This window comes from Phallusia mammillata, chromosome 4 (genome assembly GCF_965637545.1).
Source record: "Phallusia mammillata chromosome 4, kaPhaMamm4.hap1.1, whole genome shotgun sequence".
In the NCBI taxonomy this organism is placed as follows: Eukaryota; Metazoa; Chordata; class Ascidiacea; order Phlebobranchia; family Ascidiidae; genus Phallusia; species Phallusia mammillata.
The window spans coordinates 11,926,266-11,941,037 of NC_137255.1; the positions used below are offsets into that span (position 1 = coordinate 11,926,266).

The window sequence follows — 14,772 nt, forward strand, 5'->3', positions numbered from 1 at the left end:
CAACAACGCTTGCCACTTGCCAACAACACTTGCCAACAACGCTTGCCACTTGCCAACAACACTTGCCACTTGCCAACACCGCTTGCCACTTGCCACCAAAATTTCTTGCTTGCCACCGGATTGTGTGTCAACCGTGGCAAGTGGCAATTTTTGGTTACGACCCTCACTCTTCAATGGGCCTGGCGTACTGTGATTTAGGTGAGAGTGTTGTAAATTTTAAAGCTTTTTGCACTTCAAAAAAAAGGAATTATAAGCTTTTTGCCACCAAACAAAGCAGTAAGTATAGCAATTAAGAAAGTTAAAAACAATTAATAGTCTGTACACAAAAATTAAGAAACATGTTTAAATAAACAAGTTATGACACAAATGTAATGTGGTTGTTAAATTTGTCAGTTATGATACCAATAAAAAGGTTTATTGGTGGGTTTTTTTGTGTGGCAATAATCTGTGAAGTGTCATAGGATATGTTAAAAACGCTGACTGTGACTATAAGTTACTTAAATGAAACATGGCCATATTAATGACTGAATAGCAAGTGTGTTAGTTAGTGATCATTGTTATAACCAGTTTTTCTTAAATGTTGTCCAACTGAAATACTTCGCTTTTTTTGACTCATTTCACTTATTAATAATTTTCTTCTATGTATTGTTGTTGTGTTTTACCGTATTTACAACCGCTTCGTTTCGAGTCTGTGTCATGTGTGTTTTTGTGCCACATTATTATTGCATGTTATTGAGTTTGGTCCGTCGCTGTGCAAGTAAACAAAATTCCCCAATGATACCGTCTGCTGTTTACACTCGTGCGCATTATTGCACAACAAAAATTACGTCACAATGGAGTTGCAAAGTAAGATTTGTATTACTTGTTTTTCTACACAAAGCAATGGCCAGAAATCTAGAAATGTGGCTTTTCTATATATTGCCAATATTTGTTCAATGAAGGCTAAAATTTGGAGCAGCACCCCCAGAAATTTTAGGCACGAGCCGCCACTGGTCAGGGGTGTCTAACACGCGGCCCTAAAAGAGTTTTTGTGTGGCCCGCGAAGTAACTTTTATAAGTTATATATATATGTCTGTTTTACTCAGGCAGAATACACTGTGAGACCAGTGAGTTTACATGATACAATTATTAGTCGTAATATTTGTCTCTATTAGTCGTATATAGAACGTTATAAAAGGATGATCGAAATAGCCCATCTTTAGAATCAGCAATTGTGATTGTTGCGTCATTGTATTCCATTCTCAAAGCAATAAACCACAGTTGGTTCTTTCACTCTGTTACCACTTTATATATGTTCGATATTTATTACAATATTGTGTTTTAATGTGGTGAATAGCATTAAGAAACATTTTACTTTTGAATTATGCAATTTTGTTGTTGCCATGTTACAGTATAACAAATATTTCGATAGTGCGACCCTCAACTTATTTGTTTTTTTGGCTCTCAAAGTTGTTTGAGTTTGACATCCCTGGCCCAAACAACCTTAAACCTCACAGAAATAAAATAAAAATGAAAATACGAATCAGCAACAGAATGCAAGACTATGTGCTTATTACCGAACAATTTTTCTGAGCCCAGTTTTACGTTTTTTATATGTTTTACGTTTTGCAGATCATTGAGTGCCAATTGTAAACTTGATTCAATGCTTATCTTTGGATTACAACTTGGGAAAAGGGTTTGGGCTAAAATTAATTATTGATAAAGCCAAAACAGAGCAAGTAATAGCACAAAGTAACAATTGCGGTTACTTTTGTGACATAACAAAGCACCTACGAGTATTTGCAGTGTAAACTGATCAACAGGGAGTCAAACTGGAACTGAACCCGAATCAGCAAACCAGTTTGAGCGGTGTTTTTTATTCAACCCGAACTGCCAATTAAGATTTCCTAAAAACCTGAACCGGAGTCGAACCCTAAATCATAAAAAAGCAGCTTATATTACATATTTTTGTGATTTTTCAAAACAGTGCAATGAAGAATATTTGCTAGATAACAGCTATAAGGCGTGTCAAAAACAATCAATTTGAAAGTGACCCCGTAATTTGCCCAAACCAGAACCCTAAATTATACATTTTTAAAAACCTGAACCAGACCCGAACCAAAAAACAAAACAAAGTAACCCGAACCGAACCTAAACCCATATGAGACCTATGGTTCGACTCCCTGCTTATCAACATATCCTAACGATTATTTCTCACAATAAAGTAATCTATGTACAGCAACATTCCTCAAAACGCGTTACAAAACAACTATTTTAAATAATTTTCTGCATCTCTCGTGAGCGACGTGATATCAGTCCGAGATCGACGGGTTGGGCACCCCTGGTCTACATGCTCTTTAACCGGGTTCACTATAACACATGCAGGGGTTATGTGAACAGAACACTAAGGAAGCGGCTCTGCAGGAGGTTATTAAGAGTTTGTTGCAACAATTCAAACAGAAATAATATATATAATAGGCCTACCATATTTCCATCCTCAAAAAGGAGGACACATTGTTGAAAAGAACATGAAAAAACAATTTAAGGCCCCCCCAAAAATAAAAGCTTCAAAAATTAAATGATATACAATATAGTTTGGATAAAGTTTGACGTTTATTACACCACAACATTAAAATAAGCTTGTATTTAAAAAAAGGAAAACCTGTATTCTTTAAAACATAAGCTAAGATCTATAGCCTAGTTTGCTGTTTTGAATAGCACAATTGTCACATATGTATTTGATAAATCAGAAATTCCTTTAAAAGGAGGACATTTGGGTATTTTTTCTTGTCCTCGGAGGACAACTTGATTTTTGTTAAAAAAGAGGACATGTCCTCCAAACAGAGGACGTATACCATATATGGTAGGCCTAATATATAATACTATTGTTGCGAACAGTAATGCTTCCCAGTACCGCCTAGTTAATCTTCTCGAACACTATAGGGCAGGGGTTCCCAACCTGTGGTACGCCGAAGGTTTTTCAGGTGGTATTCACGACGTCCCGCAATATTCAGCGTTTTAGTGTCACCCGTTTTAGATAGACATAAGGCACAGCAACAGCGAACAGGACTAGGCGATTTTTTCGGAAAGGAAATTGTTTCTGTCTCTTATCAGTCCTCACAAAGTTTGCTACGTACCGACAAGTGGCGCAAAGAGCTTTGGCGAATTTAGGAATACCGTATTTACTCGGTTGTAAGCCACGGCTTATATTGTTTTTTAGCTGCCGTTTGTGCGGCTTATAATCGAGGGCGGCTTATATTTTAATTTTATACCGAAATTATTTCTACACTGCAACATTTTAAATTATTTGGGGTTCAAAACATGTATCCATGTACAGATTATACGTCGATATACGTTCTGTTGCCGTTGCGTACAGTTATCAACGTAACTAAGAGATATGGGCAAATAGTCATACCATATAACAATAGAAGGATGTATTAAGAAACAATCGTATCTAAAATTCCAGCGTGCGGCTTACAATCGAGGGCGGCTTACATTATTTGTTTAACACCTCAACATGCGGCTTACAATCGAGGGCGGCTTATAAACGAGGGATATTACAGATAACTTTCATTATACTTATTTTTTTATTCTTAAGCAATATATAATAAGTATAATTTCCGCCATGTTTGGCGTTTTTTTCCTTTTAAAAAAAATTATGGCATTAATATGTTATCTATGGTGGAGCTCCAGCTCCTCCAGTTTCGTGACGTTTTGCAGTTGTGCGCATGCGCACTTGAAAAAGCATGCCGGGCGAAATAGGCGACAGGGTGCTGCGGCTCGGGCACCTCCACCAATCACGTAGCGTGTGAACAGGCCTGTAGTTGTGTTGTCTGTTCAGACCATTATCATTTTGCCGAAATGGAAAGTGCGAAATTTGTTAATAAGCGTTACGCACCACTGCGTGTCGTTTCCAAATATATTTTTTTTCATTTCTATTTTTTTTAAAACCATAACACGTGGTCAAGGTACGTACTAATCGACATTGTGAGGAATACGAGAAAACGTCCCATACACAAACGTATAGATAGGGTATATTAAAACGTGTTCTAGGACTAGGTGATGTCCATACATTAAATGTATACACGGTGTATTGTCCACTATTACAAAACAAACAAAAAATTCAACAGTTCAACAGTATTTGCTCACGAAATGAAACCAGAAATGTGACTTTACAACATGGGTCTCCAACTTAAACTTTGTCCAGGGCCAATTTTTGAACTGCTTAGAAGCCGCGGGCCACATGCGCCCTTAGATGCCAATGCCTTTAAAGACATTGATACCACTGATCTAGAAAAAAGCCTGGATAGCGCATCCAAGCGGAAAAGTGAAGCCTACATGGAGGTAGAGCTACTAACACTGAGCTTGGGCTGACCTGGGAATTTCTGGTAGGTGGCGCTAAGGAGTATTGGCGTTTATGGTGCTGTTACAGCAATTTGGGTTTGTGGTAAGAATAATTGCTGAGTCAGCACTACATGGAGGGTACGGCGGCCATATTGGAAGGATCACCTGCGCAAGGCGGTGGTAGCCATCGGAATGTAATTGTGACTAAATTCAGCGGTAGTGCAAAGTTTTTGTATCATTTATGTTGTTTTTAGGTTGTATTGAATGTACTGCTCTTAATATACATAGCCTATATTGCGCGGTTCTGTGGAGGTAAGTTGCTAGTGTCGTCGGATTTAAATTATAGCTATTTTACCTTTTATGCAGGTATTTTGCAACAAAGATATTTTGTAAGCAATTGTTAATTAATAGTTCATCTAAAAAGAGACAAGTTGATAAATTTGCAACATGCAATGAACAAATAACTTTTATTGAAAGTTTTGAATCTTTACTGATTTTTAAATAAAACTAGTTTGCTGTACTTTTTTCTGATCATGTCTCAGTAATTTTTGCATTTTTTTCTTTGGCAAGATGGTGAAGTCGCACTTTTGTGTAACATTTTGAATAATCCAAATTTATGAATGTCCAAAACAGAGCAATCTAATGAATGGTCATCTAGCTCCTGGAACACTTTGGAATGAGGAACATCTGTGAGCACCGATAATGCAATTGCATCAGAAATACCTTTTCCTTTGGGTAATTTTCCACCTGTGGTGGCAAGCATACGTTAAAATCTTTTCTCTGTTTCCAGGCAAAGTGTAATTACACTAGACCAGGGGCGTGCAACTGTTTATCGCAGTGGGCCACAACTTGCAGTTAAAATGATGCTGAGGGCCAGACAATAAAGCAACACATACATTTTTTAAACAGTTTATTTTATAGAAAAGCACACACAATGAAGTTACTCTTTAATTAATGGGATGTCTGATATCTCCTCTCTCCCGAGATCTTGTCAATGTCAGCTTTGACAGAAGAAGTGGCAACTCGAAGTTGACTTGACAAATGCTCATCTGAAAGCTGATTTCTGCATTTTGACTCAAATAGCTTCATTTTTGAAAAGAACTGCTCACAGGAGTATGTGCTTCCGAATAGAGAGATCATTTTTCTAGCGTGATTTTCTAGATTTATGTAATTTCCATACACGTAGCTTCTGTAAAAAGTGATTAAATCATTTTCTTAGTAGGCCCGTTTGAGATCGACATTTTCTTGTAAATCTATGATTTCTAACTGAAAGCTGCAAGGAATATTCTCCACCAACTGTTCAAATGGATGAGCAAAAAGTTGAAAGTCAGCATTGTGTTTTCGAAAATCCTTAAAGCGAAAGTCAAATACCGAAATTAACTTTTCAATCATCGCAACAAATTTTACGCAGTCTTCTACTTTAACTTTTCTACTTTCCAAACAAGAAAAATGAGTCAGGAATCCTTTGCTCAACTGTGATCGAAAGAGTTGTAGTTTTGCTTGAAATGAAGAAATCTGTTCAATCATCTTATTCGCTAACTGATGCTTTCCTTGCAGTTTCACATTCAGTTCTGAAAGGTGATGGGTGATATCAGTTAAAAAAGCAAAATCATTCAGCCACGTCTCATCTTTGAGAAAGGAAACGTCTTGACCTTTACTTTCCATAAAAGTTTGAATATCCTGCTTAAGACTCCAAAATCTTTTCAAAGTGGCTGCTCTGCTAAGCCATCTTACTGCACAAAAATAATTTACATCCGGACAAGGTGCCATGCCCCCCCCCCCCCCCCTCAAGAAATTTTGACCATGCGTTTTAGTATTAAATCTTGTAATTTCAGACAAAACTGTGAATAGCAATGTGCGCTATTTTGTTTAATGTGCGTAACGCATTGATGCTCGTCACACATCTCAATAAACAATGAATGCCAATCCAGGCCACTTGGCGTCCAACTGCGCGTATGACGTTACAATGGATTTTATAATAACTTTGTTACGTCACACTCAAACAAGTGAAGATAATTCACAATATGATTAAGAGGCAACCACTGTTAGAAACAACTGTGCCGAGTGTTAAAAAGTGTTACATGAACACGATCGAATCGTGACTATAACGTTCGTTACTTACAGCAAGAGTAAGGGCTTCACAGGGCCTTAGGCTAACCAGCATTTAGTTGATATTGCGAGTTTAATAGGCACAACAGGTGCTAACAGAGAGGTCTACACAGTCTACCGCAAGGTGGCGCACTTGTCACCGCAAGGTGGCGCAATCTATTTTATGCTGTTGCCCCCCCCCCTAAAACCGATCCTAGATACGCCACTGCTGGGCAGTATCGCTTAAGTCTGTGCTCTCGTCTAAAGCAATACTAAAAGCAGAGCATTTCCTTATTCTTTCCTTCAGAGAAACTTCGATATTTTTTGAAAGATCATCTGTTCGGCGAGCCACTGTAAAACGAGAAAGGCTTATTTGGTCCACCAAATGTTTCTTTTCCGGAGATACATTTTCAATAAATATCCCAAAAACAATTCTTAATAAATTCACCATCACTAAACGGCTTTCCCTTCTCGGCAATTGCTTCAGATAGCTTGAAGCTCAATTTTGTGGCAAGTTCGATCTCTTTTTTGTAACTACAAAACACCTGCTGCTGTTTGCTCAAGGACTTTTTTAACTGTTGCACTTTGTCAACTCGCAATTGACCCACAATGGTATCATATGTAGCTGAAAGTTTTGTGCTATAGTGTCGCTTGATATTAAATTCCTTCATTACTGCAATAGTGTCTTGGCAAATCAAGCAAACTACATCTTGATGATTTTGAACAACGAAGTATTTTATACTCCACTCATTATTAAACTTTCGCCTTTCAAAATCAATCTTTCTTTTTTTGCTGCAAGACATTTTCACTTTGCTAACCTTTTTTGTAGTATAAATCTCAATATATTTACTGCACATATAAATCATGTTACTGAATCATTGCTAGAAAGGCAATTTTTTTCATAATGCCCACTATGGTGCAACAATGGGGGTATGTCGTCACCAGACATGGGGTCGAATACAGGCGTCCTGTATTCGAATACTTTACGAATACTTGCATAACTGTATTCGAATTGATGAATACTTTGGAAATTTTTGAGTGACAGCAATTCGAATGGTATTCGAATAAAACGAGTCAAGTATTTGTATTGATGAATTGTTGACCAAACTACAATGACAAGTAATTCGAATACTATTCGAATAAACCAAGGCATGTATTCGTATTCATGAATTCTACCCACTTTTTAAAGTTCGGCAATTCGAATTGTATTCGAATAATGCGAGTCAAATATTCGTATTCACGAATTGTTTCGAAATGTTAAGGTGGCAGCAATTCGAATTGTATTCGAATAAAACGTGTCAAGTATTAGTATTCATGAATAGTTGACCAAAAAACAACAACGTGTAATTCGAATACTATTCGAATAAACCCCAAGCACGTATTCGTATTCATGAATACTTCGTCCTTTGTGAGATGTAGCAGTTCGAATTGTATTCGAATTAATAGTTCTAATTATTTGTATTCACGAATTGTTCAGTTGTTGTAAGAAGCAAACAATTCGAATAGCATTCGAATGCACCGATTCGGATATCTGTAGTTGCGGAAAATAAAAGAAATAAAAGCGCCCCGAAACTTAAAAGGTATTCGATCAAAATGTAACATGAGTTTATGAATTGCAAATTTATTGGTAAAAATGTAAACCAACGAGCTTTTTGTTGTCACATTAGCTTGACCGATTTAAGTCTCCGTTATATAAATTTCCCAAAATTTACATGAGATGTTTGTTTCATGAACACGCTACACCTGTCATGTGCTGAGAACAACCCAATGTTGCAAGCTTTGTAACACAATTCCATTTATGTAACGTCACAATTAAACTTCTATGTGTCATTGTTTCGTTACATTAACAAAAACTTGTCAAAACAGGTCATATTCACTGCCAATTTGAATTGTATTCGAATCTATTTGGCAAAAATATGTAGCAAAATATTCTCGACTACCCCTAGTCTGGAGGTAATCGACAATTCGAATTGTATTCGTAAAAATGTAGTCATGTATTCGAATTTACGTATCTTACGTTGCCAAAGGCTGACAACAATTCGAACTGTATTCGTAAAAATGTAGTCATGTATTCGATTTTGCAAATTGTTACGTAACCACAGGCTGACAACAATTCGTATTGTATTCGTAAAAATGTAGTCATGTATTCGATTTTACGATTTGTTACCTTGTCAAAGGCCGACAACAATTCGAATTGTATTCGTAAAAAATATCGTGTATTCGAATTTGCAAATTCTTAGGTTGGCAAAAACCTACAACAATTCGAATTGTATTCGAATAAATTTACCCAAGCTTTTGTATTCATGAATTGTTGGTTCAAAAGATAACTTTAACCAAAGAGATTATAAACCACGAGATGAAACTCGGGCTTGTCACGTGACTATTTGCATTGTTAAGCTGAATTTAGTTTCGCACGCCGTTCCGCTTCAGTGCATAGAAGTTTTACACGTTTTTCGCTGAAATTGTATGTACTTGATAGCAGACTGCAAGTTAATAATAAATGCAATAATCGGTCGTCAGGCGTTAGGATTTAATTGCTGGCCAAAGAATGATGTTATATTTGTCTTATAGTTGTAGAATTTTTATAAAATCTATAAAAACTGCGATATAAGATGGCTATATAATGTGAAACGAGAGACAAAGTTTCACTGGGTCACTGGGTTGTTTTTCTACAATAAAGCATCTCAGGTATTATGACAAAGTTTTTCAGTTGAGACATTTACATAGAGTGGTTTATTACGCATATAAAGTGACAAGAATGTGGCAAAATTCACATGTGGTAGTTTCAAATTAGAGAAAATGAAGTTACCTTGCAATGCAATTTGTACATTTTTTAACATCCTTTAGTGTGGCTTGTTTCACAAGATATTTAACAGAAAGATGGATTTACCACATGTTCAGTACGGACAAAGCCATGCACTTTGCCACTGTAGAACTTGTTTTGTTTTTTTATTATTATTTTTATAACCAACAAATATATAGTTTGTCAGGCATGTAAGAATAAGAGGGGTTATATTTTTAAGACTTATAAACATTCCATTAACAAACAGTTTTGATTATGAAAACAAAAAAATATGACAAGAGTGCATGATAACTGGTTGTTTTTTTATTCAGCATCTTGTATCAAATTTATACTATGGTAATACTGTGTTATTTTTTATTATTTTACAGATACTTCTGTCTTCTGTTGTTGTCAAATCAGATCTAAATATGAACAGTTGGAACATTGTGTGAAGCCTGTCACACAAATGAAATTAAAAGCCATGAACTGTATGATACATACAACATAAGCAAGGCATGTTTAAAATGTTTCATGTAAAACAGAACACTGAACTTTTTACCAGTTTGCACTCATTTCCACACAGAATATCAAGCTTTCACTCAGTGGCTGACTCATGTTGGTAGTGTAAAAACTGTGCTTCATGGACTAAGTGCCTCATGGTGATATCCCTGGCATGCAACTTCTCAATATGGCTGTCTTTTCCTCTAAACTGGCACTCACTCCAAGTTCAGAATAAACAACAAACAAACACTTGTTGAACCTGGTCAACTTTTAAGTACAAATTAACTTTGACGTACTGTTATACTCCTTTAAGGCTGTTAAAGAGCCTGAACGCTTTTAAAATGCAAGTTTGAATCACTTTCTTTTGTGCTGGTTGTTGCCTAAAACTTTCTTAACATTGTTTACTGTTAATGGGTTTCCATTCTTTGGGTTTTGTTGCTGTCTTCCAAGAAATAAAGCAAAAAACATAAACAATTAAATGGTTAAAAAAACAAATACAAACTTCAGTGTCTGACAGCTGTGAGATTCACGAATCCACTCTTTTTTGAGCAGCTTTAAATCTGTTGGTCCAGCCTATATGTATGTACAATATTTTTTTGTTTAGAAACTGAGATATTTTTTTATCTTTTGCAAGTAACATTAAATAGGCCTATTTGACATAATGTGGCATACAACAGAGTTTAGACACGTTTAATGTAAAATTAAAGTAATTGAACTTTTTCGCCCTGTTAGAGCTCATCAGACTGCCTGGCAGGCAATGAAAGTTCAAGAATGGTGCAGAATTGCAGAAAGATTATGAAAACTATTTATGAAAGTCATTTTGCACGAAAGTTATATTTTTCCACGAAATTTTGCTTTTTTTCGAAAAAACCTTAAGCATGTTAACACAAAACTTAAGCAAAGACCTAATTCGCTTTATGTTCACAAAGCATTTTTTTCATAGTTTCGTAATATGGATTGAGTCTTTTTGCTTTGTTGTATGCAAGCGTGTATGCACTGAAATAAGCAGTGGCTGTCTAAGTGAAATCAAGGTTTTTCGCCACCTCGTCCGTAAAAAAGTGCGAATAAACGAAACGAAACTACATTTAGTACCACCATACTGCCATGGGCAATTTTTTTCTGCCTCTCGCACTAAATTCGAAACATGCGATGATAATTACAAACACATATGGCTCGTTTTGCGCACTTAACTATAGCAAACTACAAACAAAATGTTGAACAAACTTCTATGCACTGAACCGTGACGCAGGAAAACCCAAAAAAATCCATTGTTACGTCAGAGGTTCCACTCATGTTTTCTATACTCTTTGCTTTAACTATTCGAATTGTATTCATGCACCATCGAACGAAAGCCAAAATCATTCGAATACAGCATGAAGGTGGCAAAACCTGTCGAATACGAATGACGAATTGCCCCATGTCTGGTCGTCACAGTGGATAAAACCTTATCATTGTGTCACGTTGTACAAAGTCAAAGATACCAGTAATGATGTACAAATAGCAACATTACATGCTCTAACAGTAAAAAGTATTCATAATTGTTAGAGTAATTTGAAGTCTGCGCGGGCCGTATGCTGCACGCCTCTGCACTAGACGATGGTTTAAAGCAGTGGTTCTCAAACTTTTTTGTGCGCGACCCAAATCTGAGCTTTATGAACATGTTGCGACCCAAGCCTCCAACATCAAAATATGTATTTTTTATTTCTTGTAACTTACGAATACTTACTCATCCTTGAATGCTACCTGTTACATTCCAAGTTAAGTTTCGCATGATTAACCTCCTATCATTCCCCGTGCTAACCTGGCCTGCCAAAGCTTGGGTTTTTACTTGACGTCTTGGGTTTTATTTTGAAAATTATAGCAATTCTTGGGTTTTGAGTCTTATTGATGAAATAGATATATGTAAGAACTATTTTAACGAGAAAAGTTTTTCGGGTAGCTGCACTGTTTGGGCCATTTTATCATCTCTTTTATTTTCTCTCTATTCTAGACCTTAATTCTTTCTAGATAAGTATACAGTGAAAGCAATCGTTACACTTAAAAATGCAAATAGATCAATGTTTGTTAACACATAAAAACTGCGAACCATCAAAGAAGTTTTAAAGCTTTTAAATATACTGTAGACATTACTAATTTTATGAAAAAGAAAACAGATGATGATCATCAAACAGCCAAGAGTGAACTGGCGATTGCTGCATATTTTATTGAACATAATATTCCCTTTGCTTGCATTGACCATTTCCTACCAAAAGTTTGTAAAGTTGCATTTCCGGACTGTAAATTGTCAAATATTTGTCAATGAAACGAGTAAATTTCCTAATTAATTGCATTCCTAACCACATTTTGCATTCTTGGGTTTTCATTTAAATTCTTGGGTTATTTTGCTGTGAGTCTTGGGTTTAGTTGAAATTCTCATTGGCAGCCCTGGTGCTAACACGTTACAATCGCCGTGTGCGTAACAGAATATTGGAAGGCTATTTTATGTATGTTGTAATGATTGGTTTATTTTGCTGAACAACGTGGTAGAGTGAGGCTGTATTTCGCTATGGTAGTGCTGTAGCTGGGTGCACATCTAATTCCTAAAAAAACCACTTAGTTATGATGCAATACTCCAAGGTTACGAAGATGAAGCCACATAAAATGCCTTTGATACAATAATTCAGTCATGACTAGGAATTGAAAATACTTGAAAAATGAATTGAAAAAAGTTCATTTAGGCAGATTGGAATCACCATATCGCGACCCATTTTTTGACCCTGCGCGACCCATGTTTGGGTCGCGACCCATACTTTGAGAACCACTGGTTTAAAGAGACCTCCTCTATCCTTTAAAGACAGAAAGCTATGGTGAGATGGTGAAGAGGGTGAACCAAGTGCTTCATTGCAAATGAAACAAAGTGTTTGTTTTTGGGCCATTTTACCTACATATCCTCCAATGTATGAAATCGCTGCTGTTTTATAGTCAGATAATGTTTGTATTGTTGGAATGTCTGCATAGTCATGATCATTTTGGAGTGGATTTCAGTCTTGTAAGTCATACTTTCTGATTATTGCAGAATGTGAAATTGAAATTTCCTTATTTCTGATCTTGCATGTATCACTCATCATATTTAAAATATTGGTAGAATCTTGATTTTGGCAATTGCCATTTTTCCCTGTGATGCTGCTTCTCAAAAGAAGGCGCTTGTATGCTGCTGTAAATAGCTGAGTTGTTGGGTTGTTGTAGAAGCCTCCAGCAGAACGTATTGCTCCGGAAAAAAGCTCTAAATGGTCTTGGCTAAATTTGTACATCAACAAATACTTTAAAGGTGAGTCATTTTTGTTAACCAAATCTTCAAACAGGCCTTCAGTACTTCTAATACATGTCAAAAATCCAATGAAACCAGTTTTTCTTCTTGATTTGTGCAATGGTGTGTTATCAGGCAATTTTAGACCAACAATATATTTAATGCACTCTTTCAGGAATGGTTCCCATGATGCCCTATTACAAACACGTAGGGGTGATTTAAAGCCATGGGCAAATGGATTCCGAGAGTTTAATACATCGAACAAACGATCAAACAATCTAATAAACTGAACTGTAGCTTTACTACCAGTAAATTCTTTCAACCTGAGTTGTGTAGCACAATACTCAATTGCATCTGCAACACTGGAGCTCAAAGACTGTGCTGCAATATTCACCTTCATTTTCTGTTGGTGCCATTTAATATGTTTTAATTTAAGTTTGTTGCCCAGCCGTAGACCTTCTCTGTCTTGCAACTTATGCAACTCAACAATATACTGCCATTTAATTTTTTGTCCTTTCAGGTCAACAAAAACATTCCAGTCAGCAATAGTATTACGAACAAGTTTCAGCATCAAGCTCCGAAAGCATGGAGAAGTGACATGATGGTCCATCACAGGTCAAAGACACTACTCTTGCTCCAGTGTCAGCAAGTCGTTGGATACAAATTTTAACAATGTTGGCACGTTCAATGCCATTTAATCCATCAATGTAAAAATAGGCACATGGCATTTTCCATGAACTGTTAACACATACTGCCATTAAAACGAGTGCTTCCCGTACCAACGGTTGTGAATCATTATCTTCTACCCCATTACCTATGTCAACAAAGCCACAGAACTTCTCACCATCCCATGCAACATGCTTCTTAATAGCCATCTCATCCAACATCAAGGAACATACCACTTGTTTAATTTTTTACTTTTTCTTGTATTGCATCAAATGAGGGTTTTGTAAACCCTGGCTCTGCAGGAATTTTCGAGTACCATTGTCTTATTTGTGCTTGATGAGGAAGGGCAAACTGAAATGTTTTACGGACAAACTCATAAACCTTGGTGGAATAGAATTGCAATGTTAATGCAAATGCTCTCAGTGAGTCTGGATACTTGGACCCATAGGCGCCCACTTGCTAAAATCGGCGGGGAGGCAGAATTTTATAACCCGGTAAAGACGAGTATTTTCAGCCCGGACGTCACCTAACGTCGCAAGTTACACCCTTTGCAGTGTTTCTGTACTGGTATACATTAGCAGCTGATGCCGACCCAACTATACACCAGTGTCATTCTGGCAGAATAATTTCCCCTAAACACAAAAATTTTACCACAAAATTTCAGGTACCATATCAAATGAAATATTAATGAAAAACACAATTAAAAACGAAAAAATGACATGATAAAGAGCATTTGAATGTGATCACGCGTCAAAGAATCTAAATACTCAAAATAAAATAGAACCATGCAAAATCTTGTGCGTCCATTGTGACATTTTTTCGAATTTTATTGTCATAATAGAAATCATAGCTTTCAGTGTCAAAACACACAAAAATTAGCCGTGAAAACCCTTAATTTTGAAACTGTTCCGGAGGGGGGCTTTTAACCAGCTGGATACCATGTTGTAGCCCAGAGCTTACTCTTTTCTATCCCGTTGCCGTTACGACACACCCTTTGCGCATTTTTACAGCAGAACGCTTTACGCGAGAGACCTTTTTCAATTTTTCAAACATCTGTTTAATTTTTCCAATGCGAATAAATTAGCCGTAAACAACCTCAATTTTGAAACTGTTCCGGAGAGGGGCT

The 14,772-nt window shown here is 36.5% G+C and overlaps 1 long non-coding RNA gene across 2 annotated transcripts; it reads left to right on the forward strand.

Moving 5' to 3' along the window:
- Positions 1-4,533: 4,533 nt before the first annotated feature.
- Positions 4,534-14,060, forward strand: LOC145222828 (uncharacterized). Of its 2 annotated transcripts, XR_013859386.1 has the most exons (4): positions 4,534-4,635; positions 4,957-5,058; positions 12,819-13,001; positions 13,501-14,060. It is a non-coding gene; the product is annotated as an uncharacterized LOC145222828 (long non-coding RNA). The 2 variants fall into 2 exon arrangements; XR_013859385.1 differs by lacking the exons at positions 4,534-4,635; positions 4,957-5,058 and having other exon boundaries at positions 11,033-13,001.
- Positions 14,061-14,772: the final 712 nt, after the last annotated feature.